Source organism: Loxodonta africana, chromosome 2 (genome assembly GCF_030014295.1).
Source record: "Loxodonta africana isolate mLoxAfr1 chromosome 2, mLoxAfr1.hap2, whole genome shotgun sequence".
In the NCBI taxonomy this organism is placed as follows: domain Eukaryota; kingdom Metazoa; phylum Chordata; class Mammalia; order Proboscidea; family Elephantidae; genus Loxodonta; species Loxodonta africana.
The window spans coordinates 169,231,736-169,246,403 of NC_087343.1; positions in this window are offsets into that span (position 1 = coordinate 169,231,736).

The window sequence follows — 14,668 nt, forward strand, 5'->3', positions numbered from 1 at the left end:
TGTTGGTGGGAATGTATAATAGTACAACCACTTTGGAAATCGATTTGACGCTTCCTTAAAAAGCTAGAAATAGAACTACCATACGATCCAGCAATCCCACTCCTTGGAATGTATCCTAGAGAAATAAGAGCCTTTGCATGAACAGATATATGCACACCCATGTTTATTGCAGCACGGTTTACAATAGCAAAAAGCTGGAAGCAACCAAGGTGCCCATCAACGGATGAATGGATAAATAAATTATGGTGTATTCACACAATGGAATACTACACATCGATAAAGAACAGTGATGAATCTGTGAAACATTTCATAACATGGAGGAACCTGGAAGGCATTATGCTGAGTGAAATTAGTTGCATAAGGACAAATATTGTATAAGACCACTATTATAAGAACTTGAGAAATAGTTTAAACTGAGAAGAAAACATTCTTTTGTGGTTACAAGAGGGGGGAGGGAGGCGGGGTAGGAGAGGGGCACTCACTAATTAGATAGTAGATAAGAACTACTTTAGGTGAAGGGAAAGACAGCACCCAATACAGGCAAGGTCGGCACAACTGGACTAAACCAAAAGCAAAGAAGTTTCCTGAATAAACTGAATGCTTCGAAGGCCAGCGTAGAGGGGCGGGGATTTGCGGACCATGGATTCAGGGGACATCTAAGTCAATTGGCATAATAAAATCTATTAACAAAACATTCTGCATCCCACTTTGGAGGGTGGCATCTGGGGTCTTAAATGCTAGCAAGCAGCCATCTAAGATGCATCAATTGGTTTCCACCCACCTGGATCAAAGGAGAATGAAAAACACCAAGGACACAGGTAATTATGGGCCCAAGAGTTAGAAAGGGCCACATAAACCGGAGACTACATCATCATGAGACCAGAAGAACTAGATGGTGCCCAGCTACAACCAATAACTGCCCTGACAGGGAACACAACAGAGAACCCCTGAGGGAGCAGGAAGGAGAACAATGGGATGCAGACCCCAAATTCTCATAAGACCAGACTTAATCGTCTGACTGAAATTAGAAGGACCCTGGTGGTCATGGCCCCCAGACCTTCTGTTGGCCCAGGACAGGAACCATTTCCAAAGCCAACTCTTCAGATATGGATTGGACTGGACAATGGGTTGGAGAGGGTTGCGGGTGAGGAGTGAGCTTCTTGGATCAGGTGGACACTTGAGACTATGTTGGCATCTCCTGCCTGGAGGGGAGATGAGAGGGTGGAGGGGATTAGAAGCTGGTGAAATGGACACGAAAAGAGAGAGTGGAGGGAGAGAGTGGGTTGTTTCATTAGGAGAAGAGTAATTGGGAGTGTGTAGCAAGGTGTATATGGGTTTTTGTGTGAGAGACTAACTTGATTTGTAAACTTTCACTTAAAGCACAATAAAAATTATTTTAAAAAAGAATATATTTATATATTATAAGGATAGACAGCTCCACAATAATAGCCGGAGACTTCAACACACCACTTTCAATGAAGGACAGAACACCCAGAAAGAAGCTCAATAAAGACATGGAAGACCTAAATGCCACAATCAACCAACTTGATCTCAGACATATGAACAACACTCTACCCAACCAAAAAAAAAAAAAAAAAACCTGTTGCTGTCAAGTCAATTCCAACTTATAGCAACACTATAGGACAGAGTAGAACTGTCCCGTAGAGTTTCCAAGGAGCACCTGGCGGATTCAAATTGCTGACCTCTTGGTTAGCAGGTGTAGCACTTAATCACTATGCTACCAGGGTTTCCATACAGAATACTCTACCCAACAACAGCTGAGTATTCTTTTTTTTCCAACACATATGGAACATTCTCCAGAATAGACCACATATTAGACCACAAAGCAAGCCTTAACAGAATCCAAAACACTGAAATATTAAAAAGCATCTTTTCTCTCCATAAAGCCATAAAAGTACAAATCAATAACAAAAAAGCAAGGAAAAAAAAAATCAAACACAGATAAAGTGAACAACACTTTGCTCAAAAACTATTCGGTTATAGAACAAATTAAGGACAGAATAAAGAAATTCACAGAAATCAAGTAAGAATGAAAACACATCCTACCAGAACCTTTGGGACACAGCAAAAGCAGTGCTCAGAGGTCAAGTTATAGCAATAAGTGCACACATTGAAAAAAGAAGGACAAAATCAAAACATTAACCTACAACTCGAACAAAGAGAAAGAGAGCAGCAAAAGAAGGCCTTGGACACCAGAAGAAAGCAAATAATAAAAATTAGAGTAGAATTAAATGAAATAGAGAATAGAAGCAATTGAAAGAGTTAACAAGACCAAAAGCTGGTTCTTTGTAAAGGTCAAAAAAATCTATAAACCACTGGCCAAACTGACAAAAGAAAAACAGGAGATGAAGAAAATAACTCAAATAAGAAATGAGATGGGTGATATCACAACAGACCCAACTGAAATTAAGAGAATCATAACAGAATACCATGAAAAATTGTACTCCAACAAATTCGAAAACCTGGAGAAAATGGAAAAGTTTCTAGAAACACACAACCTACCTAAACTAACACAAAGAGAGGTAGAACAACTAAGTAAACCTATTTAAAAGAAGAAGAAGTTGAAAAAGTAATTTAAAAACTTCCACAAAAAAAAAAAAAACCCTGGTCCTGACACCTTCACTGGAGAATTCTAACAAAATTTCAGAGAAGAGTTAACACCAGGTATTTCAGAGCATACAAAAGGATGGAAGATTCTCGAACTCATTTTAGAAGCCAGCATAACCCTGTTACCAAAACCAGGTAAAGAAAAAAGACATCACAAAAAAAGAATATTACAGACCAATATCCCTCATGAACATAGATGCAAAAATCCTCATCAAAATGCTAGCCAACAGAATTCAACAACATATCAAAAAAATAATTTACCATGACCAAATGGGATTCACAGCAGGTATGCATGGACGGTTTAACGTTAGAAAAACAATCCATGTAACCCATCACATAAATAAAACAAAAGACAAGAACCACATGATCTTATTACTTGATGCAGAAAAGACATTTGACAAAGTCCAACACCCGTTCATGATAAAAAACTCTCAGCAAAATAGGAAGAGAAGGGAAATTCCTTGATATAATGAAGGGCATTTGTAGGAAGTCAATGGCCAACATCATTCTAAATGAAGAGTCTGAAAGCATTCCCCTTGAGAACGAGTACCAGACAAAGATGCCCTTTATCTCCACTTTTATTCAACATTGTGCTGGAGGTCCTAGCCAGAGCAATTAGGCAAGAAAAGAAAATAAAGGGCATCCAAATTGGTAAGGAAGAAGTGAAATTATCCCTATTTGCAGAATCCACAAGAAAACTACTGGAACTAATAGAAGAGTTCAGCAGAGCATCAGGATACAAGATAAACATACAAAAATCAGTTGCATTCCTCTAGCCAACAAAGAACATCAAAGAGGAAATCACCAAATCAATACCATTTACAGTCGCCCCCAAGAAGATACAAGACTTAGGAATAAATCTAACCAGAGACGTAAAAGACCTATACAAAGAAAACCACAAGACACTACTGCAAGAAAACAAACAAGACCTACATAAATGGAAAAACATACCTTGCTCATGGATGGACACCCTGGTGGCATAGTGGTTAAGTGTTACTGCTGCTAACCATAAAGGTCAGTAGTTTGAATCCACCAGGCGCTTCTTGGAAACTATGGGGCAGCTCTACTCTGACCTACAGGATCGGTATGAGTTAGAATCAACTCAATGGCAATGGGTTTGGGTTTTTTTTTTTTTTTTTGGCTCATGGATAGGAAAACTCAACACTGTGAAAATGTCAAATCTACCCAAAGTGATCTATAGATACAATGCAATCTTGATCCAAATTCCAGTGACATTTTTTAATAAGAGGGAGAAAAATCACCAGCTTCATATGGAAAGGGAAGAGGTCCCTGATAAGTGAAGATTTACTGAAGAAGAAGAACAAAGTGGGAGGCCTCACACTACCTGATTTTAGAACATGCTATACCACCACGGTAGTCAAAACAGCCCTGTACTGGTTCAACAATAGGTACATAAACCAATGGAATGGAATTGAGAATCCAGATATAAATTCATTCACCTATGAGCATTTGATATATTTGACAAAGACCCAAAGTCCATTAGATGGGGAAAAGACAGTCTCTTTAAGAAATGGTGCCGAAATAACTGGATCTGCAAAAAAAAAAAAAAAGGAAACAAAGCTCATACCTCACACCATGTACAAAAGCTAAGTCAAAATGAATCAAAGACCTAAATATAAAATCTAAAATGATAAAGATCATGGAAGAAAAAATAGGGACAATGCTAGGAGCCCTAATATATGGCATAAAGAGAATACAAACTATAACTAACAATTCACAAACACAAGAAGAGAAACTAGATAACTGCAAGCTCCTAAAAATCAAACACTTATGCTCATCAAAAGACTTTATCAAAAGAGTAAAAAGACAACCTACAGACTAGGAAAAATTTTTTGGCTACAACATATCCAATCAGGGTCTAATTTCTAAAATCTGAAAACTACAAAAAACAAAAAGACAAACAACCCAATTAAAAAAATGGACCAACTGACAGAGACTGGAGAAACCCTGAGAGTATGGCCCCTGAACACGCTTTCAGCTCAGTAATGAGATCACCCCTGAGGTTCACCCTTCAGCTAAAGATTGAACAGGCCCATGGAACAAAACAAGACTAAAGGGGGCACCAGCCCTGGGGCAGGGACTGGAAGGCAGGAGGGAACAGGAAAGCTGGTAATAGGAAACCCAGGGTTGAGAAGGGAGAGTGTTGACATGTCTTGGGGTTGTTAACCAATGTCATAGAACAATGTGTGTACTAACTGTTTGATGAGAAAATAGTTCGTTTTGTAAACTTTACCAAAGTACAATTTTAAAAAAATAATAAAAATAAAAAATGGGCCAAGGATATGAACCAACACTTCACAGAAGAAGACATTCAGGCACCTAACAGATGCATGAGGAAGTGCTCACAATCACTAGCCATTAGAGAAATGTAAATCAAAACTATCATGAGATACCATCTTATCCCAACAAGGCTAGCATTAATCCAAAAAACACAAAATGATAAATGTTGGAGAGGTTGTGGAGAGACGGGAACACTTACACACTGCTGGTGGGAATGTAAAATGGTACAACCACTTTGGAAATTGATTTGGCGCTTCCTTAAAAAGTTAGAAATATAAGTACCATAAAATCTAGCAATCCCACTCCTGGGAATATATCCTGGGGAAATAAGACTCATCACGCAAATAGATGTATAAACACCCATGTTCATTGCAGCACTGTTCATGATAGCAAAAATATGGAAACAATCTAGGTGCCCATCAATAGGCAAATGGATAAACAAATTATGGTATACTCACACAATGGAATACTAAGCAATGATAAAGAGCAACGATGAATCCAAGAAACATCTCATAACATGGATGACTCTCAAAGGCAATATGCTGTGTGAAATTAGCATTCACAAAGGACAAATATTGCATGAGACCACTATTATAAGAACTCAAGGAAAGGTTTAAACACAGAAGAAAACATTCTTTGATGGTTATGAGGGTGAAGAGGGAGGGAGAGGGGAATTCACTAAGATAGTAGACAAGAATTATCTTAGATGAAGTGAAGAACAGCACACAATACAGGGGAAATCAGCACAACTGGACTAAACCAAAATCTAAGAAGTTTCCTGAACACAACCAAGCACTTCAAGGGACAGAGTAGCAGAGGCAGGGTTCTGGGTACAGTGGTTTCGGGGGACGTATAGGTCACTTGGCATAACAAAGTTTATTAAGAAAATGTTCTGCATCCCACTTGGGTGAGTGGTTTCTGGGGTCTTAAAAGCTATCAAACAGCCATTGAAGATGCATCAATTTGTGCCAATCCACCTGGAGAAAGGAGAATGAAGAAACCGAAGACATAAGGAAAATATTAGCCCAAGAGACAAAAAGGGCCACATAAACCAGAGACTCCATCAGCCTGAGACCTGAAGAACTAGATGGTGCCAGGCTACCACCAGTGATCGCCCTGACAGGGAACACAGCAAAGAGTCCCTGATGGAGCAGAAGAAAAGTGGGGAGCAGAACTCAAACTCACATAAAAAGACCAGACTTAATGGTCTGACTGAGACTAGAGGAACCCCAGAAGACATGGCCCCCGGACTCTCTGTTAGACCAGAACTAAAACCATTCCTGAAGCCAACTCTTCAGATAAAGATTAAACTGGACTATAAAACATAAAATGATACTCACGAAGGATGTGCTTCTTAGTTGAGACTAAATGGGCATTTCCTGTTTGGAGGAGAAATGAAGAAGGCAAAAAGGGATTGGAGCTGGTTGAATGGGCACGGGAAATCTGGGGTGGAAAGGGGAAGTGTGCTGTTGCATTACAGGGATAGCAACTAGGGTCACGTAACAATGTGTGTGTAAATTTTTGTATGAGAACCTAACTTGAGTTGTAAACTTTCACCTAAAGCAAAAAAAAAAAAAAGACCTCTAAATTTCTAATGCCAGGGGTGTCCAACTACGAAATGGGCTGCCGTGTAGGATGTGCAGGGAGGTGCTAGATGGCTACTGCCAGGACTACTGCAGAGGGGATTTACATATCCAGAGAGACGGGACTAGATGCCCTTAAATGATTATCTCATGGCTGGAATGGTCCCAGGCCAGTGAGCATGGCAGCACTAAAAGCTTGGTGAAGCACTTCCTCCTCCAGCAAATACCCAACATGCGTTCAATTAGTTTCTCTGCTCCAGAAGAACTGTCTCTTAGTGCCCTCAGCAATGAGATCTTGCTAATTGAAAACACTTCTCTCTATCTGGTTGAGAGGTTTGGACTAAACTAGGCTACTGAAATGTAGTACATGGGGCGGGAGCCTAACTGGGACAGGAGAGCCACAGCTGAGCAGAAGCACAGAGGGTCCGCGGTGGAGGGAAGCGAGGGGCGTGTTTTGTTTTAGGTACTGTTTCAGAGAGGCCGGAATTTGTAGTCTTTGGAGAATGCATTTTACCAGAAAATGAGCCCGGCCAGGTTAGGGTGACTTTTCCTCCCCTCACCTTGGAATGATTTATATTCGTGCAAGGATAATTAGAAAAATAATAGGACCTCTCCAGGCCTCTGAACCTGCTTGGAAGGATACCAGATTTTGACCAAACAGCCTTGCTTCTGAAAGAGGCCTGCATTAATATGTAAATTGTGCATGGTAATTTTAAAACCTAGGCAAGGTAAGAGGAGCACACATCAGAATTCAAGACAGCAAGAGGCAGCAGCAGCAAGAGCAACAGAAAACCACAGCAAGAGTAGCAGCTAAAAAAAAAAAAAGCTACTATTTATTAAATGTACTGTGCCAGACTCAGTGCTAGCTGCTCATCGAGCACTGTCTCCTTTCATACTCTCAACAATTCCATGAGGAAGTGCCATATGGTCCCATTTTACAGATGAGAAACCTGAGGTCCTGGAGTAAGAGACTTGCTCAGGATCACAAAGCTAATAAGTGACAGAGCGGGGTGGACCTCTGCTCTGTCTCCAGATCCCATGCCCTGGGCAATCTAGCTAACCGGAAAGGGCTAATCAAGCATCTCATAGGACTCACTGGAGCTGCTGCTCCTCCCAAGGCCTGGCTCTTCCCTCTCAGCCAGCATCAGGCTCTTTGAAAAAGTATAAGGTCTGGAACGTAGGCCCTAACCCTTCCACAGAAATGATAAGTCACTGGAAATAAAGTGTCCCGGAACTTCACACCGCTCCCGTATGATCGCTCTTCTTGCTTTTCCTCTAATCATGTTTTTCCAAACTAACTTTCTGGTAGCAGAATTCCCAGGTTTCGTACCTCTGCTTCTCAGGAAATTCAATTACTCATTCACTCATGCCAACAGTATGTCAGTCGCTATTCTGGGCTTGGGCAGGACAATGCTTCTCAAACTGAGATGTGCTCACGAATTATCTGAGGAACCTGTAAAAACGCAGATTCAAATGCAGCAGGTCTGGGACAGAACCTGAGATTTGCATTTCTAACGAGCTTTCAGGTGGTACTGATGAACCATGAACCACAGGTAAGGTGGCAAGATTGTAGGTGGCAGAAGCAAAGATGACACATGAATGTAGCCAGGAATTTTCTTAATCTACCACTAAGGAACATAGATCTTAAAGAAAAAAAATAAAATCCCATTTGTTTCCTGGTTCAACCCTTTGCCTTAGAGACAGTAGATCTTGAAGGCTATAACCTACTGCTCAGCTTAGCCCAGAAAAGCAATGTCATAAAGCAGTGTCATATTGTGCTCAAACACTACCCCCTTTTCTTCTTAAAAAGAGACCAGCAGTTGACGATACATAAGGAGCAAAACACAATTAAATCTCAACGGAAAAAAAAAAACAAAAAAACCCCTACAGCCCTTCCATTTCAATTAGAATCAGCGGTTGTTGGATATAGGCAAATTTAGAACTATAATACCAACGGAAACAGTGAATTCTCGATTGTGATCAAAGGCTTCATTTAGCAGGCTGAAAAGCAAGCATGAGCTTAATTGAATGAGAGAGATCGCCTCCAAAGCAGCCAGGCATAATCAAATAGCCTTGAAAAATATAATGCGTCAGATGGAGAGGAATTAGCCCTGGGCTTCAAATGCCCTCTCTTGGCCTATAGATCCCCCAACATCAGTGGAGAGAGACTTCAGAGGTCACCAGGTCTGACTCCCCCATCTGATGCGGGAATTTGTCATAGACCAGGGCTTTGAAAACCTTCTGGCTGTAATGCACAGAAATGCACTTTACACCTGACCCAATATACAAGCACCACATGTATGTGAGTACATCATGTGCCACATAACGTCCATTCTAGCAACGTCTGGCCACATATATGTCTGTGGTCCCATAAGTTCAGAAGTCTCGATCAGAGAACAGGACATAGCAGACTTAGCAAACCCAACGGCTTCCAGCACACAACACATGTGTCTCATGTTTCTTGTATACAAAAGGATTGCACTGCCAAGTGCCTGTTAGTATAAACCATTGTATGTACCTCAAATTTTTAATACAATAGGCTTTACAGAGGTTGGTTCATAACTATAGATTGAATGTAAGTCAGATATTCATAACTCGGGGACTGCGTGTATATAGTATGGTGTTCACAAAATGTCCAAATCACGTAATGTCCTACTTCATAGAGCATATCATGGACATTAAGTGATGCACGGCTGTATATGTGATAAAAGCTCCACAAAATAATATGCATCCTTTCTGCGTGTGAAGTACTCCGATACTTGCTCTTCTTTATCATGTTTTTAAATGCTGTCAAGACCCACAAAATTGGTTCCAAGACTCAGGAAAGGGTCATGACCCACAGTTTGAAAAACACTACTGTAGGGCATTCCAGCTAAGTGGTAAATCAGCCTCTTCATCTAGTAAATAACTGAGTGCTCATCATCTGCTAGTCTCCAAGAACAGCATCAAACCCTATACAAGTGGAGAGGATAGACAGTAAACAAACGATACAAATAAATATTTAATATTACAAATTGAGGCAAGTGTGAAAAAAGGAAGAGCAAAGAATGCAATGGGACATTATAACAGGAGATAAATTTTCAGACCAGAAGGGATGGTTGGGGTGGGTCTCGTAAATTTTCTTTTGGAAGGAAATTTAAGTTGGGAATTAAAGGCTCCTCAGAAAAAAAGGCCTGGCAATCTGCTTCTGAAAGGTCACAGCCTTGAGTACGGTTCTACGTTGTAACATATGGGGTCCCCATAAGTCAGATTCAACGCCATAACTGGTAAAGGATGAGTAAAGGGTAGCCAGGCAAAGAAGGCATGTTCTACTTCAACATCTCCTGTGTTGAAAATGCATGATTATCCATGGAGCCTCATGTGATAATAGCAACAGCAACAACAACAGTATCCATCCAAGCCAGGCTCGCCAGTTTTTATTGTTTGTCAGACTCTGGGCCAAGCATCTCACAAACTATTAGAGAACAAGAATCAGACTGCCTTGGTTTGAATCTTAGCTCAACCACTCACTAGCTGTGCGACTTGGGGCAAGTTAGTTTAGTTTTACCATCTTTAGAGATGGGATCATTAATGGTGCCAGCCTTACAGCACTGTTGCTAGAATTAAATTAGTTAACACAAATTAAGGGGCTTAGAACAATGATTGGTACAATGCAAAATAAATTGCTAAATAAATGGATATGGACTAAAAATCTCAACAACTTGCTTCAGGCAAGCATCACCCGTTTATTGGCACATAAGAAGAAACCCATTTACCATTCCTGAACTAGCTGATTTCTTAGAGGTTCTTTTTTTTCCCCCCCTCTTTCTAATATTCTAAATCTGATGGGACAGACGGTTAAGTTCTCAATTCTGCAGGGCCCTAAAGACACAGTTGACAAGGAAAAAGAGAACCAAGTCTGATTCCCTGCCCCTAATTACCATCTCTGGGCCTGCACTCACCACCTGACTCTCTCCTGGCTGATGAATTTTCCAGTTCAGCACCAAGAATACAGTTGATTTCTCCAAAGGACTGCAATAATGGAATTACAGTATGTTTACCTGATGCAGAAATCCTCTAGCCAGATAATAAATTAGGGCCGTCACAATGTTGAGAAATCTTCAAGTTTTCAAGAGGCCTAAACAGATCCAAAATGCCAGGTTCAAGTCACATCAATAATTAAAATTAAATTATTGTGCTGAACTGAAAGTATTCTCCGATATAACATTTTTTTTAAATGGTTCTCCAAAGATAAACTGGATCTTGGCTTGAGGGGGCATCTATCATAAACCCACAGAATCAGAGACAAAGGAGTAAGCTGTTCCCAGTGTGCACATGCTGTGCCCAATTCCCCAGAATGCGCTAGAATGGACAGCTTGGTTGGGCATTCAAGAACACCCATTGCTTGCAAGAGGTAATAAAAATGATGAGCAGGACTGATATGAGTAGGGCTCATTGTAGTTCACTGCTCACATTCTGCTTCTCAATTTGCCTTTTCAATCTCTTTCCAAAGCAGGCAGGGCAGGGATTTTTAACCCCACTGCACAGATGAGGAAACTGAGGCTTATGGTAGCAAAGTGACTACAGTCAAGACAAGTGGCCAGGAAGTAGCAGAGATGGTATGAATATTTAGGTTTTCTGGAGTGGAGGAAAGAAGAAAAGAATGTGAAGGAAGAAGGGAAAAAGAAAATGATATGCCTGTTTGTGATGGTTAAGATTTGTATCAAATTGGCTGGGCCATGATTCTCAGCGTTTACATGCGATCATTCCCATGATGGGGACTGCTGTGAGTAGCCAATCAGTTGAAAGAGAGTTTACTTGTGCATGTGGCCTGCATCTGAATATAAGTGGACATTCTGGCTTTTCCCTGCTCTGGATCCTGCAGCTGCCTCCTGTTCTTCTGATCTTTGGTTCTTGGGACTTGAGCTACCAGCTTATCTACCAGTCTTAGGATTCCTCAATCTTCATGGCCCATGAGCAAGAGCCCTGCTCTCCAACCTGCCGATCTTGGGTCCGCCAGCCTCTGCAGCTACATGAATCAGCAGAAGCCTTGTGGTCTTGCCTGACAATCTCGGGATTCATTGATCTTCACAGCCTATGAACAAGATCCCTGCTCTCCAACTTGCTGATCTTGGGTTCACCAGCCCCTGCAGCTACGTGAAACAGGAGAAGCCTCTATCCTGATCCACAGACTTGAGATCTTCCAGCCTGTAAATCGAGCGAGCTGTTTCCTTGATATAAATCTCTGTCTCTGTATATATTTATAGGCTTTACTGGTTTTGCTTCTCTAGAGAACACAGCCTAAGACACTGTCTTAATAATAGAAAATATTAAGTTTCAAAAAAAAGACATGTTTGGGACAAATCTGAGCAAATTCACACACAAAAAAAAGTGGCCAATAAAATAATGCTCTCTTCTATGTACTCTTAGAAGATGCTGATGATATTGTTATTATACTGTTATTGACATAAAAATAGCAAACATTAACCAACAATTTATCATACACTCCAACTGGATGATAATCCTCCATTTAATCCTCACAACAACCTTACAATGTAGAAACTATAATTTTACAGATGAGAAAGTCAGCATTCAGAGAGAGAGATTATTTGCTAAAGATTACACACAGCTAGTAAAAAGTAGACAGCAGACTTGACCTGGGTCTGATCGTCAAATCCAACCACTTAATCACGTCAGTATGCTGCCTCCTTAGTTGCCCAGTGGAAACAGCTGAACATTGATTGGATCAAACCACATGAAATGAATGAATCTACCAAGGATTAAACTGAATGCTATGCATTTCCTGTGTGTCCTGGAGGTAGCTTTATGGGGCTAATGAAATTATAACTGCTGTTATTCACTTGACAAATATTTATTAAGCACGGGCTATTTTTTTTTATCTGTCAAGCATGAAGCATTAGTGATTCAGTGGTAGAATTCTCGCCTTCCATGAGAGAAACCAGGATTCTATTTCCAGACAATGCATCTTATGCGCAGTCACAACCTGTCTGTTAGTGAAGGCTTGCATTCTGCTATAATGCTGAAAAGGTTTCAGTGGAGCTTCTAGACTAAGATAGAATAGAAAGAAAGTCCTGATGATCTACTTCTGAAAACCAGGGATTAAAATCCTATGGACTTCCTTAGAGGGCATTGAGGTTATGTTAATGGTGGGAGAATAGTTTAGAAAAGGATAGTGAGAATGTTTGCACAACTTGAAGTATATAATCAATATTACTGAATTGTACACAGAGAAATTGTTGAGATAGCGTATGTTTTGTTATGTATATTCTTACCACAATTAAAAAAAAAAAAAACCTATGGATCACAATGGCCCAGCAGGAAGCTGATCATGGGCGCAGAGCGGGACTGGGCAGCATTTGTTTGCATTGCACATGGGTTGTCATGAGTTAGGGACCAACTCATCATCAACTAACAACAACAATTTTCAAGCAATGTGCTAACAGTGAGGATAGAACAGTAAATAAATAAAATCCCTTGCCCTTGTGAAATTTCCATTTGGTGCAGGGACGGACAACAAAAAAGTTAAAGAAAAACTATGTTAGATGGTAGCAAGCGTTGCAGAGAAAATCAAAAAGGAAAATACATAGGATGGAATTTTTTTAAAAGAATGGCCAGGGAAGGTGATCTTTGAGTAAAATTCTGAAGCAGGTGATGCAGTGAGTGAGCCATATAGATACACTGGAAAGTAGCATGCCAGATAGAAAGAAGGGCAAGGGCAAAGATGGAAACGTGCCCGGATGTTCAAGGAACAAAGAGGAGGAGAGTGGCTGGAGTGAAGATAGGAGATGACACAGGGCCAGATGATATGGGCCTTGCTGGTCGTTATTAGGATCTGGACTTTGAATGAGATGGGATCCACTGGCAATTTAGCAGAGAATGACAATATCTAAGATCCAGCACACTCTGGCTACCATTTTACAAAATACTCAGTGGGGCAAGGGTAGAAGCAGAGAGGTCACTTAGCCACCACTTAGGATGATGGCTTATGACTAATAATTATTATGATATTAGAATGGTAGTTTACCTTTTACCAATCCCTTAATCCCTTCACATAAATTATTTCACTTAATTTTCACAGCAAAAAATTAGCTAGATAGACAAACTCGTGGATGGATGAATGGATGGATATGTACACACATACATACATAGCTACTGTTGAGTCAACTCCAACTCACGGTGGCCTTAACGTACAACACAGAAAAATGCTGCCCAGTCTTGCATCACCTGCATGATCACTGGCATATCCTAGTCCATCATTGCAGCTATTGTGCCAATTCTTCTTACCAAGGGCCTCATTCATCCTCACTGACCCTCTACTTCACCAAACATGATGTCCTCCTCAAGTGATTGATCCCTCCTGATGACAAGTCCAAAGCAAGAAAGATGGACAATGTTCTGTTGTGATCCATAAGGTTTTTATTGGCCATTATTCAGAAGTAGATTGCCAGGTAGTGGGTTTGAACAGCCAACCTTTGTTTATCAGCCAAGTGCTTAACCATTGAAGCACCAGGGATCCTTAATAATACCTACCTCATTTGATCGCTGGGGAAGTTAAATAGACAAGGTGGGCAAAGAACTAGAAGATGCTCAGGAATTTGATAAATTATTAGTAGTAGAAGTAGCATACATGAAGGAAGAACTTGGCACTGAGTCTCAGTTCTTGTTTGCCAAAGACACAAAAGTTCTCACTGCTGTCAAATTGTCAAATGTACAGGTAGAGAAATTAATGTCCAGAAAGTCAAGTGATTAGTCCGAGGTCATACTGCAATTAAGGAGAAGAGTCACATGATAATTCGGCCCTTTGGTGCCCATCCAGGTGCTCATTACATTGCACCAACGGTGACCTCAGTTATATGTTGACCATTTATCTCAAAGCAAATGCCAGTGCACTTTGAAAACCAAGGTGGGAGGAGATGAAAGGGACCCCTGTTGAATTTAAATAAAAAATAAAAGTGCTTATGAAGTACCTGCTACATCTGGATATGAAGATAAATAGCTCATGCTCTTCTTACCCTTGAGGGATTCACCGGCTTGACGGGAAGACAAATGCAAACAATTATAACCTTGGGAAATACAGCATTAAAGAAGGCATACGCAGAGGAAGGGATAGTTTACTTTGCCTAGGGAGTCAGGAAAGGCTTCAGAGAGGAAGTAAC